The following is a 14,974-nucleotide window of genomic DNA, read 5'->3' as shown; positions in this document are numbered from 1 at the left end:
ATAACAATGGAGCCCACAGATTCTTCAGGAACTGTACTTTCTAATATAGTGCTCATTAGATCCCTACTGACTTTGTCATAATTAACGGATCAATCCAGCAGAGAGAAGGCCAGTCCTACATCATTAAACCGTGTGTGTGTAGCTGATCTACAAGCTCAAAACGTGTCGCAGTGCGATGCATTTTGAGCTTGTAGATCTGCTTTTTTGCTATTTTTTAAATTGGAATCGTGAATTATTTTCACCTATTTTTTTAATTGGAATCCGGAAAAGTAATTTTTTATTTAATTTCAAATATATAATTTATATGTTATGTTAACTTTATGATTATGAACTGAAATGCAAATATTGGACATAAAAAAGGCTAGTACTAGTCATTAAGCTACTAATATAGACATAAGTAATTAAAGTGGGTCATGTTTGCATGTTTGGAATTGTAACATCTGAAATCAATAACATATCAGTATTCTGATTAACCTGAAGACCGCATTAAGTGAACTGAGTCTGTGCTCAGATAATACATTATTCAGCGTGTCCACAATAGTCCACAGCCCACTTTGCCACTTGCTCTGATCCACTGCATCAATAGCACCCCTCCCCCCAATGGCAGACAATCATATGTCAGACACATACATTCAGTTGATCCGAATCAACATGTGTTAAATTCCTGCACCTCAGGAATGTCATACTTCCTGTTCTTTCCAGATGGGAGATGGCCATGACGCATGTTAGATGTTCCTTGCATGCCTGTACAATACATGTTTTTGTTTGTAGCAGCATGTTTCGAGTTGTTATAACCAGTGCTGCTAGTGAATATCACTGCCAAATATCACTAGAAAACCAATCCAGCACAAAAGGTAGTTTTATATTTTATTATTGACATTATTAAAAAAAAGAAGGGGTCAAGGAGGTCGGGTTGAGGGGTCAAGTACCCCCTTTGACCCCTCGTGGCGCCGGGCCTGTGAAGGGTAAAAAAGCAGCATAGCACATGGATTCTGAGATGTGCACACCATAGCCTATTAAGATCTTAATAACCAATATAACATTTTAACTCTGTTGCTTTTCTGTGCTAATGTAAAAGAGTGAAAGACTGAACTCTCTAACGCAAGGCTTGGAAGTCCGTTGAGGCTTGTGTGTGTGTGTGTGTGTGTGTGTGTGTGTGTGTGTGTGTGTGTGTGTGTGTGTGTGTGTGTGTGTGTGTGTGTGTGTGTGTGTGTGTTCACGGCTCATTAAAGAACGTGTGCGATGCGCGTTCGCCACGTTGGCAATGTTTACAACAATTTCATTGCTCTGAATATGTAAGTCAGAGAGACTACCTATAATTCCTGTTATAGTGTCCGTTATTTGCAAAGACCGTCGGAGGAGGGACTATCCGAGGAGGGGGGTGATTTATACGAGCAAAAAAGAACGCGGGCTGCGGGCAGGTCAGGAATTCCCTTCACAATCATATAATATAAAAGTGTGCGCATCCTGGCTGTTCACTATTTCAGGAATAAATAGCCTTGTTGCACATGTTGTCAATACATACACATTGGCCTCGGTTACATGCACAAAATTATGAATTGTCTATTCTGTAGACTGCTCTGGGTTCGGAGTTCCAGTGATCCAGCTGTGTGACACTGTATTGTTCCACCACTTTTGCTTTGGCAATGTAAACGTATGTTTTCCCATGCCAATAAAGCCCTTTGAATTGAATTGAATTGATACACGTCATAAGTGATCGCCGAATGTGCCGTCGCTTTGAAATGACAGCGTAGTATATTCCGATTCTAGAGGTAAATCCACTCCACCACTCTGTCCTCGCATCGAATCCTCTCATCCTCGCTGGGGGCAGAGCTAAGGAGCGAGTGGAGGACGCGAGGGAAGTGAGCGAGTGTGAAAGTTGCGGTATTGGAATTTGGCTATAGAGTTTTGGGTCGCACGTAGCTTGAACAGGAGTGCAGAGCATGTGCACATGCCCTCTAGGCCGCACACAGAAGCCTGTGTGCTGCCTAATTGGCTGCATGCAGTCTTGTGCTCGCCATGTTAAGCACAGACAGACAGACAGACAGACAGACAGACAGACAGACAGACAGACAGACAGACAGACAGACAGACAGACAGACAGACAGACAGACAGACAGACAGACAGACAGACAGACAGACAGACAATTGCTAGCCTAGGTGGCAAAGCGGCCTCCTGTCAAATGTCCATGCATGCAAGCAGTCCATATACATATAGCCTACGTTTGGATTCTATAATTAAATATATAGAGTCGAGGTGATGTCTCATGTCGGCAATAAATGAAGCAGCCTATATGAAAACACTATAGTGTCCCAAATAATGCAGTAAGTAAATAAACACCCAGAGCGTCATAAACGGAGGTCTCCGTCCTATCAAATAGTAATGCTCGGCACTTAAGACGGAGATTAATCACAGGACGGAACTTTATTGATATCATAACCGAGCGCACCGCTCCACAGGCTGGGAGCGCCTGTTGGACAACATTCGATGTAATTTCCGGTTGTGACGTCATCCAAAATGTTCCCCCCCATTTTAGTAGATGAAAATCTTAAAACGGGAATATCTCTTGATCTAAATCAATCCGTCCAATTCTAACCAAACATTATGTTTTTGACAGCCCATCACGGTCCCGGCGCTAGTCATGTTAGAATGAATCATACCTCCCGTTGATGTCAATCGCCTCGGGGGTGTTTTGGCTACATCTAGCGACTTCAGCTACATCCAACAAGATGGTTTAATGATTTAATGGTCCTAAATACCCCCGGGCGTTCGGGGTGTTAAATAGAATACACGATTGTGGATATACTGTATGGCTACATATTTTAAAGAGGTGAATTAATCATTATAATCGGCGCATCTCAGAGAGAGAGAGAGAGAGAGAGAGAGAGGTTTTGGCAGCACAAGTCACAAAAAAAGAACAAGCAAGATATGATATTTCAACAATATGTCTGGAGCTCTGCTAATCCCTGCATGTGAGTAATAACGATATATACAGTAGCTAGATCATTTAAAAAAGGGGGAAGCAAGGGTGTGTGCAGTCAGTTGCCAATACAACAGGCTTAAAGCTAGTTAACACATTGAGAGCCCACGCACCTAGAAAATCCATTCACATGTTTTATAATTCAGCTGACTGTGGAGACTGTGGAAACTTTTTACTTTGAAATGTTTTATAGTTTCTGAGTTATTTAATTTAAACGCCAAATGCATTCTCAATGGCGAAAACACAAACTTTGGCACCACGTATTAAAAACAAAAAATCATTGTTTTGATTTTTTTGAATAAAAAAAATATATATATATATATTTTTTTTTCAAAGACGTCCACAGACGTCTTGGGCTATGCCCGTGCGGTAATACCAAAGACGTCCACAGAAGTCTTGGGCACATTAATTGTCCCCAGCCGCACTTCATTTCAGCGCCTTATAAGGAAAGTTGCATGGCACATCTATGCACGGAAATCTGTGCTCACAGTGAAAGGGACGTGTTGTGGAAGACTGCCCCTAAGAACCGCACGCCTACTCGCTACACATTTTCCCTTTGGGAAACTCGGCCAATCATTGTATCTCTTTAGTGTGGGTAATGACCCTAAGAACAATCATGGATTGAGTCTAAAATTCTAGCCCCAGCCTGGCGTATATGGATACTAGTGACGGAAGAGAGTGCTTACCCTTGTAGCAGAGAACACGCTTGTCTTCTCTGAATCAGACTTTCCTTAAGGGAGGGGTGTTATTCAACTTCTCCCTGGCCCAGCTTTATATGTTGTCCAACTTGTCCACCAATATCCTTGTGGCTACCCAAGAATGCCTCCCCAGCTCATGAACTGCTTTGAGATTCTAGTAGGGAGATCAATCTAGCTATATATCTCGTGTTGTGTTTATAGCAGACTCAAACGTGCACTTCCAGTTTGGGCAACTCGAAAGAAAACTCCACATGCCCCAAACATTTTATTTACCCCTGTGTCGGATCGGTGGTTAAATCGGTGGCATATCGGGCAGTGTACCAATACTGGTATTGGTATCGGGACATCTCTAGTACCCATTTATAATTGTATAGTTTTCCACTTTTAAAATGTTATGCTCACTTCTTAGTACAATCACTTCCATTTTCACTTTAATCTGTATACTGTGCAAGTTCTCTCTCCTGATTGGATAAAATGGGTATCCTGACTTGTTTTGTTTAGGCTACTAAAGAGACAGGGAGACTCCTGTATAGGCATGCCACGGTATGAGATTTTACAGTACGGTACGGTGCCGGTATTGAAAACCTATACCTCGGTATTCCACGGTATTTATATTAAAAAGAAAAAAAGAAAAAAAAGATTCCCCCCCCCCCCCACCCCCCCTATGTCTAGTGACTACCCCCACCTCCTTATAAGCCCTTCTTTGTTCCCCAACCTGTAGGTCTACATATCTTATTTTTACCTTTTATGATAATTTGAATTTTGTTATTTGTCATGTGACTTGTCATGATTATGAATTGATTACCCAGGACCGAATGGAAACAAGACTGCAAGGACTTTTTTCAGTGATCCCTTTGGACATGTGTTTGACTGTACCCTATACAGATTACATTTCTGCCAATAAAGTATTCAATCAATAAATCAATAGCTATTCCCCACTGTATTTCACTGTACTATGGCTCCCCCTAATGGCCGTTTTGTACCCTGCACGCTGGAGCGCAATCTGGTACAATCTGGTAGTGCAATCTGCGCATGCTCACAACTGCGTGCCTCTGTGTTGACAGTTCACACTTTTAGTTTAGTACATGTGGAAATATGGAATATACAATTGGATCTGGGTTTCTTTCAGCAACACTAACTCAAAGGTAGGAAGCAACTTTTCAATCTACTGCAGCTGTGTGGTGAAAATAAATGTTTCGCCTTAGTCTGGCAGCATGCGCCGTCCACCAACGCTGTATTAAAATACCAAACTCGGAAATCTCACGGTATCAACACCGTGGCTGTTCCTGTCGCGGTATTACCGAAAGCATGACTGAGCATTCTGTATCAATGAGTATTATCAGAATATAGAGCTATTTAACACTTCATTTAACAAAGCAATATCACTTCTTACCCTATACGCCAGGTTCACATCCTCTATCCTCAACACCAATTGGACCAACTGCAGTTTGCCTATACCGTCCAAACAGATAAAGAATACAGTGCAAATACGGCATTACAAACTCCTGCGGGGAATAATTATTAAGTTAGTTATAATGCTTAAATTTGATCAACAGAACTGTGACTTGAACCGTCTGGAACATTATCTTGACAATTAATCGTAGTTCCATATTCTCAGAATTGCTTTTTTCCTATGAAAAGGTGGTTAGATAGTAACTATAAAATGGTGATACCATCTGTCTTTATCTGCGACGGTCCTTCCACTATATTGAAACCAGAGACAGGACAATAAGTGGCCGATTGCTGCTATTGAAACATGTTGAAATGGCGAAGGCTGTGGATTTAAATTTTTACACCAGATTTAGAAGTGTGATAGGAGGTAATTGATCCGTTTCAATTTGCAGTTACATTTTAGTTTTGTTAATATGCTAATCATGTCGCATCTCATGTCTATCTGTCTTCCACATAATGGTCCTTTTATTCATTTGAAATAGGAACGCCAAGGTAAGTAATTAAAAGACCCAGTAGGATAATTTCTGTCTATCTGCTGCAGTAGTTGGAAACATTCTTTAATTTAGTAAAAGTAGCAATACTGCAATGTATGGCTCTGTTACTACTTGAGTAAAAGTACAAAAAATATTGTTATCAATATGTACTTATTAATTGTATACTTAATTGTATCAAAAGTAGAAAGTACTCATTATGCAGAAGGTACCATTTCACAAGTTTTCAAATGTATAAAATGTTAAAAAATCAGACCTGTCTGAAGGGACTGTACTGTACTGTACTGTACTGTACTGTACTGTACTGTACTGTACTGTACTGTACTGTACTGTACTGTACTAGCCCTCCTCCCTGGCCTGTGTGTGTGTCTGTGTGTTAGGCTGTGCAACAGTGACACTTGGTGGTGAACAAACGCTATTTTCGTTCTCGGACAGACAGACCCAGGGACCCAGGGACAGACCCAGGGACACACATAGCTGTATATAGGAGTGGTTGTACCACTCAAAAACATTAGAAATGGCAGATTGGCTATTTTCAAATGGCCGAAATGTATGTTTTGTCATAATAATCAAAATCTTTGTTTTCAAGAAATTGTATTGGAGTAAAAGTAAATTACAACTACTGTACCTCAAAATTGTACTTAAGTACAGTACTTAAGTAGATGTACTTAGTTACTTTCAGTTTGTACTTTCCACCACATGGATGGTTTCAGTTTGTGAATATAAATTCTTCTTGAACAATTTGACTTGAATACAGAGAATCGATAGTGTTGCCCGGTCCGCTTATATTAGGCCTATAACTGACTTTGTAAAGTTGCTTATTTGGGCTTGCTTTTTTTTAAAATTATGATTATTATTATTGTTTAAACCAGTGTTTCTCAAACATTGTCATGTTAAGGACCCCGAGTGAATGTGTATTTGTCTATGGATCCCGATCTGAAATTCTGCTCACGTGACCTAGTCGCTTGCTGATATATCGGTCAGGCTCTAGTCTAAGTATTTATCTCAACTACAGCCTCCCAGCATCATGCAGAAACATGGACGACGTACTTCCCAAAGCAGCTCAACGATCTGCTGCACTGTATGGGACAAAGCGATGGTTTCACTAGTACTACTCAGCAGATGTACTCAGGGTGAAGAAACAACAAAAATCGTATAAACCAACTTTTTGAGTGGTGCATGCTGCTCCTTGACCGTGTGCGTTTGTCTATATCCGCACGAGTCACGACCCATTGACCTGCAGGTGCATTGGGGTCGTATTCGGGTCAACACGCACGTACGTACGCACGCACGTACGCATGCAAGTCAACAACTGTGCTTGATTCCAAGGCTCCATTCACTTCACACATGGGTGTGATTTTCTTCTCCTTCTTGAGTCTGGAAGCCATACAGGATGGTGATTGTAGAACCTAGAATGTATTATGGGTGTCTGTATAACGGTCTTGTCAGCAGGTTGGGCTTCATTAATCGGTCTGATTGATTCAGCAACCAGGTGGTTCTGATCTTGCTTTACACAAATAAGACCTGCATCCATATGTTATCTGATCTACTGCCTCTGTTGAGGCATAGTACCTGATATATTGACAGCACTGAACATGGCTGTAGGCTATGTGGACATTAATGCTCCAGTGACTGATGTGATCTTCATGCATCATGTATCGCATTCCCAGATATTTCATGGCGCTTTAACTCAATTTGTGGCCACAGTATTAAAACATTATGGACTATTGCATTCTCATTACAGAGATAGGGGAGGATTAAGCTGCTGCATTTTAAACAGGATTACTAATTTATAATAGGCTATTTGGTGAGCTGGTCTGGCATTCATCCTTTTATTTGAAGTAGCCTGTCAGTTTACTGTTTAATGTGGGTGTGAAACACAGTGACTTTTGCCAAATGGTAGGCCTACAAATTCCGAAGTTTATAGGGATGAAGTGGTTAGTGTGTTTTGTAATAATCCTATTATAACCGAGCGTCCGTCTGTCTGTCTGTCTGTCTGTCTGTCTGTCTGTCTGTCTGTCTGTCTGTCTGTCTGTCTGTCTGTCTGTCTGTCTGTCTGTCTGTCTGTCTGTCTGTCTGTCTGTCTGTCTGCCTGCTTTGTCGTAAGAAAGGTTTTTAATCAAGTCTTAAATATGCGGAGCGTGTCAGCCCCACAGGCGGTAGGGCTCAGTGTTGCGAGATTTAGCGAGAGAAATAATTAGCCAGGTCTATGAAAACGAGCCCAAAAGAAGCGACTATTGGCCACGCTTCAAATTTATCGGCTATTTGAAAATAGACAACCTATACAAGCTATGTTTGCGATAAAATGTGTTAATTATAGCGCCACTCACTGAAGGCCCAGGTCTGAGTTCTACTCAGCAAAGGAATGGATACCAGAGACAGAGAGATACTTACAGTCAGTATGGGAGTACATAACTGGCTGTGTAAATCACAATGACCCCTTTACAGTAAACTTATGGCCTTCAGAAACAGCACTGTCAAACAGTAATGATTTTATTTTCTCTCACAGCAAGAAGGGATCAATTCCATTTTCATATGTCAGGATGGGAGGTTGATACGGATATAGTTGCTGTCAAGCAGAAATGTAACCTCTTATCTCCATATTCTTATTGGTTTGTGTTTTTTTGTAAATGTAATGCCATACTTGATCATACTACACTACAGCATCACAGAAAAGCATCAAAAGCAAATCCGCAAGCTTGAAACGCAGCGCGGATCAATGTGTTTTGATTTTGTAGATCTGCTAATTTTGCTTTTTTTTAATTTGAATCCTGAAAAGTAACAGTTTTGGACATATTAGTTTCCTACCCGATGATATGACAGAGTCATGCTCATGCACCACAGCACAGGGTTCTTTTTAAAGTGAATTTGAGCATGCACGTATTTGCACTGCTACCAGAACTGCGTGGGGATTAGATGCCCCTTTACACACGATCAAAATAAACATGGAAACAGCTTGTGTAGGAACACACATTAAGTACTTACACAGCAGCATATCATTAACCAAGTAAATTGTAGGGGATTATAATGATTGAATTAGTGATTAACCGATCCAATCCAGCAATAAGCACATTCAGCTTCAGCAAGAGTCTTAAATGTGTAGAATTAACCTTGTGCTAAACTGGATAAAACAAGTGTATCCACAGTGGGAAGATACATTAACCAGACTGTTACATTTAGACCTTCTAATTCCAATGCACTAATACTGGAATGACCTCTAAAGTCATGATTATAAAATTGATCTTTTTTTTTATTCAGTTCGTTGACTTCATAGTACCACCATGGTCTTTGGGCTGGATCCAGGCTACATGTGCTGTGGTGGGACCAATAAGATACAGTATGGTGCTGTAATCTCACAATGTCTGTTGGGCAGCTAAACGAAGCTGAAGATAAGCTCAAAGAAACATACAGAGGACTGAGGAGTTGAAATAATCAGTGGTGGGAGAATTACTCACATTTTGTACTTGAGTAAAAGTACCAATACCATGTAGAAATACTCTGTTTCAAGTAAAAAGCCTGGTATTAAAAGATTACTTTAGTAAAAGTGTTTGCATTAACATAAATGTAAGTACTGAAAGTATTGATAATAGCCTAATTGTATAGGGCTGAAGTGGTTAATGCATGTTATTGTAATATAATTTAATTTAATATAAGTAAACAGTACCATTTTTTCCTTTGAGATGTAGTGGAGTAGAAGTAAATGTATTGAACACTCCAGTAAAGTAAAACAAAATCCTCAAAAGTGTACATAACATAGTACTTGAGTAAGTGTACACCACTGAAAATAATGACCTATACGCTAAGTCATACAATGTGAAGGTGTGCCATTAGCTATTGTAAATGAGCAAAACAGTTCTTCATTTAAACCCCCATTTCATTACGGTCTCAAACTAATGCTATTCTATCTGAGTCCTAGAGCCTAAGGGCAGTATTATGCGTGTCTTAAGTATAGTCTTATTACTTAACTTAAGACCTGGAGGCGTGGCCAATGCTGTTTGGCCACTCAGAATAGCCAAATGATATTGATCACGCCTCCAGGTCTTAAGTTAAGTAATAAGACCTGGTACTTAAGACACGCTTAATACTGCCCTATGAGTAGAATGCAACCCAACATGGCCTCATCACCGGGCTCACAGTAGTAAAGGACAGATTAACAGTAATGAGAATGGATGGGGGTGTTAAACGTGTTGGCGGTGCAGCAGAGTAACTGCTCCTCTTATTGTGTTTATGGGTAGCGACTGCATGGGGATAGAAAGTACTGGGTCATCAGTCTGCTAGCCCCAAATAGGAGTGCATTGATCATTAGGTGACGGCATGCAGGGATCCAGCTCTCTTATTCCCTGTATCTCACCTCTTGCTCACTTCCAACAGTAAAGGTCATGTCATCTGAGGCCAGCATGTACTCACACAGTTCACCATCAGGTTGAATAAGTCCTGAGTAGAATTCAACTGATCAAGAGCCTGTGGACAGGTTTTTCTGGGCAGGGCTAAACACCTCACCAGGTGACACGTTCAGGTGAGTTTCAGTGATGTCATCAGAGTGTCTTCTTAGGTACACCAGTCTTACTTCTGATGCTATACCTGCACCGCCATCTTTTGGCAGTGTGTCATGGAATACCTTAGAGTGCATCACCATCTTTTGGCTAGAATAATTAATTTGCTGCCTTCATTGGACGCGCTTGCAAGCATGTACATCTGCTTAATATATTAACTAGACCTGTACATGCCTGTCGGCCACCAGCCTACTTGAGAATGATGCAACTTGGGAACCTAATAATACCCGTTGTCAACTTGTCATAGCACCCGTTTTAACTATCTGTCTGTGTCCTACATGGAGATCTCTGTGTCTGCCTGTGTCTGAAGAGTGCAAACTGACTGTGAAAAGTGGAGTGGTTAAGTAATCAATTTGCATGTGTGGGGTTGCCATTGCCATGGCAATCAATTGGCTGAGGCAGAGGCTGGAAATTGCACAGGTGAGGGGACTTTGGCTCATTAGGCCCACTGGCAGAGCCTGACCAGAGCCTTTTGTGGTGTTTTGGAAAACCGTGGGTCCGACCGACTCGAGTCGATACCGGGCACTGCACTCCCTGCGGGTGTGTCGAAGTTGAAGTTGGTGGGGAAAACGGTTCTCGAGTTACGTGCATTACAACCATACACACACACGCACGCACGGTCGCACGCACGCACGCGCGCACGCAGAGACGTGGCACATTTATAGTAGAATAACCAGTTGGCAGTAAGACATCCTGAGGGTGAGAAGCGACCACCTGGGTGACGGCAGAGTCGCAGACTGCTGGGCGAGCGCTGGAGGGTCATTGGGGGTCAGATCAACATATGGAATGAATTCTGTATTGGCCATATATGGAGCATGTCTTGAGTGTATAGGGTTTAATGAGGTCAGATCAATATATGGAATGTCAGAACAGGTCAGCTCCATATATGGAGATCTAAGGTTGGCAGTGGGGGCAGTGTCTTGAGTGTACAGGGTTTGATGAGGTGTGGCCATATATGGAGCGTGTCTTGAGTGTACATGGTTTGATGAGGTCAGATCAACATATGGAATGTCAGAACAAGTCAGCTCCATATATGGAGATCTAAGGGTGGCAGCAAGTGTACAGGGTTTGATGAGGGCCCAGGTAGGGCCGGGCCTACATTTTCGGGCAGCTGCACTAATAAATGTGGGGCGGGCCGTCTAGAGTTTGAATGGACAGGTAGCAGTCAAAAGGGAGACATCGAAGAGGAAGGGCGGGTGGGAAAGGATCAACATATGGAATGTCAGAACAGGTCAGCTACATATATGGAGATCTAAGGGTTTGAGGTTTGAGGTCAGATGTAGAGTTGCTGGCCGGCTCCATATATTCATATCTAGGTGATGATCCAGTCTTCTCCATATACAGTATGGCTATCCAGGGTTTGATGATGTCAGTGTTGTGATCTTCATATATGGAGAAGGCCATATATGGAGCGTGTCACGAGGTGTGATGGACTGACGGCCATATAGACCAATTATTTGTTTACAAACATTGGGACTGGGCGCGCGGGTGACTGTTTCATGTAATCAATTCCCAACAGATCTCCAAACCTGTTGTTTTGGGGAGCGCTGGTTTCAATCTCTCGTGTGTTGGCAAGTGAGATGCACCCTAGGAGACATTTATACTTCAAAGCGCAACAGTATTGAGCACAGAACAGCTGATATACAAGCTCACATCGCATCGCGGATGCCACTGATATTAGACTTTTGAGGCCATCAGGCAGAGGCTCTGAGCCACTCTGCTACACTCACCTCCCTTTTGACCTCCTCCCACGGGGAAAACCGATCCGGGTCACGGCACCAATGTAACGCCCGGGATTCGAACTCGGGCCTCCCGCGTGAAAGTTCTAGTGGTTACCACTAGAGTCTAGACCAAATGGATATCCCTCTGGACCAGGGGAGATATTACACTTTTGAGGCCATCAGGCAGAGGCTCGGAGCCACTCTGCTACAACACGTCACATAACAGATCAGCTTTGTAACCATTTTTGTAATAATAAAATCTGCATGAACGATTACTACAGCTATCAAATGCTGTAATTGTAGTGGGGTATAATACATTAACAATGTATTAAATGAGAGGGTAAGAGAAGAAAAGTATTGTTACTTTACTTACGTAAAACATTCGATTACATCTTCCATCACTGATAACCAGTGACAGATAAATTAGTGAGAGGATTTTTTTGATCAGGTTTCAGTGATCCTGAGAACATGACTCACTGAACCACATAACTACATTAATGGCTGTGACAGAAAATAATAGAACCAGACTTCCAAACAGTATCATTACAAAGTGGAAGAGTGCCCTTTGAAGCGTTGCTGCTTTTATATTCTAGTTTATATTTCAGTTGATTAAATAAATAGTCGAGCTGCTCTTGCAACCGAAAAATCGTTTCCTATATCGATTCAGCTGGTGCATATTTATTTCAGGGGGCAGAAATATGCTCCTATGCTCCTCCACTGACAGACGGGCAGAGGCTACACAAATATTGATTGGCTCGGATGGCACCTTCTCTCCCTGCCAGCCTTTTCTTTTATTATCTCACCAATTCCCTTGAGGGTCAATAAAATACCCCATAATGAGAAATGCCACCCTACCTCACTCCGAGAAGAACAAAAACTATTTCACTCAACTTTCAACTTGAGGCCATCTGCTAAGCTAAATATTGCATGAAAGCCTGAGGCAGTGAGGTCTAGACCGGCGGATCCAATAGACAGAGAAGAACACAGGTTCCATTTTACACAAGAGACAACCATAGAGTTATAAAAAGATAGAGGGCGGACTGCCCCGCACCCTATTCATTTCAATGGAAGCTGCTCAGTGGCATTTTTGGTATCCAAAATGCGGAAGTGCTCAATGTTAAACCCCAGCTGCGCGGAGTTTCCTCGCGCTAAATGCATGGGCCCGCCTGCAGTTCCAGCTTTTACCACTACGTCTCGCGGCTTCAACGTTGGCAAGCCTTTCTGGGGGCTCGGAGACAACTAAGACTGATGAAGTAAATACATAAATTAATCGTAGGCCGTAGGTCTCCGCCAGGTCAGGTAGGTTATTGTGGGCCGCAATGATGGGAATTCACCAATCAGGATGGAATAATTATGAAAAATCTAAATATCAAGTCTTGATCACTTGACTCTAGAGATAATGTGTACCGTTTTGCATGATGTTTGGAATACATTTGTATTTTTTGGAATACATTTGTAGGATATATATATATATATATATATATATATATATATATTAGGGGTGTAACGATACATTTTAACAGTGATACGATATGTATCACGATGCATGGTCGACGATACGATACATGGACGATATCGGTTCAGTCATGGTGATACGATACGATTCAGCGATTTAAAATCGATACAGTAACTATTTAGCAAAGAAACAGAAATCTGCGTGAAACATGTGTATAGTGCAGGACTTTTAAAGGAAAATGTATGAATATGGATATAAGTAGAAAGTGCGCTCACCTATGGACTACTGGTGTGGTTTACCAGCTGCACCAGGGCAGGGCAGAGAAGGAGGCCATCCACAGGGTGGTCAAGGCTGCAGGGAGGATCATTGGGACCAGTCTCCGAGAGATCTCCACACAGTCTTCACCTCCTGCGGCCTACGCCGTGTAAATAACATCCTACAGGACCAGTTCCACCCAGCACACCATCTCTTCCCACGTCTGCCCTCTGGTATAGGAGATACCGATCTATCCGGACCAGAACCAGCTAGCAGACTGACCAACAGCCTTTACCCACAGGCTGTCAGGCTGCTGAATGGACATCCTGCCCCCCACCCCTCACCCACCCTGACCCCCCTCTAAGGTATTATAAGTGTACTGTACCAGACTTAGACTTTGCATTGAACTTTGCATTGCTGAACTCTAGCACTATTGCACTTAATTGGGTATACTATTTATTTATTTCACAGTATGTTGATTGGTATGCCAGTGGTGAAGCTCTGAACTGAATTTCGTGTTTCGTGTAAGCAATGACAATAAAGCAATATCTATAAATTCTCTGCATGGCAAAAATGGGTTGGGCTCCGTGGCGGGGCGGGGCGGGACGGGCGAGTTATGAAAGAAACCTGACTCGCGCATCACTAGTGTACAGTATATGAGGTCAAGAGTCAAGTGGTATACACTCAGAGTTACATACAACTGTACCTGTAAGGGTTCATTTGGAACCCCCTCAAGGAACCCAGAGATGTCCTGGACCCCACCCCACTTTGAGAGCCACTGTCCTAGATTATTTTAAAATTACACACTGGTTATCGGATAGATAATCGGTATCGACCGATGTGCAAGTTATGGGTATCGGTATCGGGAAGGAAAAAATTGTACCAGAAAATATCTTGTACATGTGTGCATGAAAGTCTCTTGCCACTCTGCAGTCTGCCTTTATTTATTCATCTTTGCTGACAGTACAGCCTCACATCATGAACAGAACGGGGCCATTTTAAAATAGCTGATCTACAAGCTCACAATATGTCATATTGCGACACGTTGTGAGTTTGTACCAGATTGTCTATTTTCAAAAGATTTTGGATACATTTGGATACATTCTGCATAATGAGTACTTTTACTTTTGGTACTTTAAGTATATTGTGATGCCAATACTTTAGTAGGCTACTTTTAATAAAGTAAATTTTGAATACAGGACTTCTACTTGTATATCTACAAGTAAAACATTTGAGTACTTCTCCCATCACTGGTTACCGTACAATGCTTGGTGTGAACTGGCTTTCCTTGTTGTTTGTCAGATTTTCTGCTCATTAACTTGAAGCCAAACTTCCAACTTCAGTCAGTATTATTTGCATGGATGCCA

Source organism: Electrona antarctica (assembly GCF_951216825.1).
Source record: "Electrona antarctica genome assembly, chromosome: 1".
Lineage (NCBI taxonomy): Eukaryota > Metazoa > Chordata > Actinopteri > Myctophiformes > Myctophidae > Electrona > Electrona antarctica.
The sequence above is the reverse complement of the archived record's forward strand: the minus strand, read 5'-3'. Positions refer to the sequence as shown.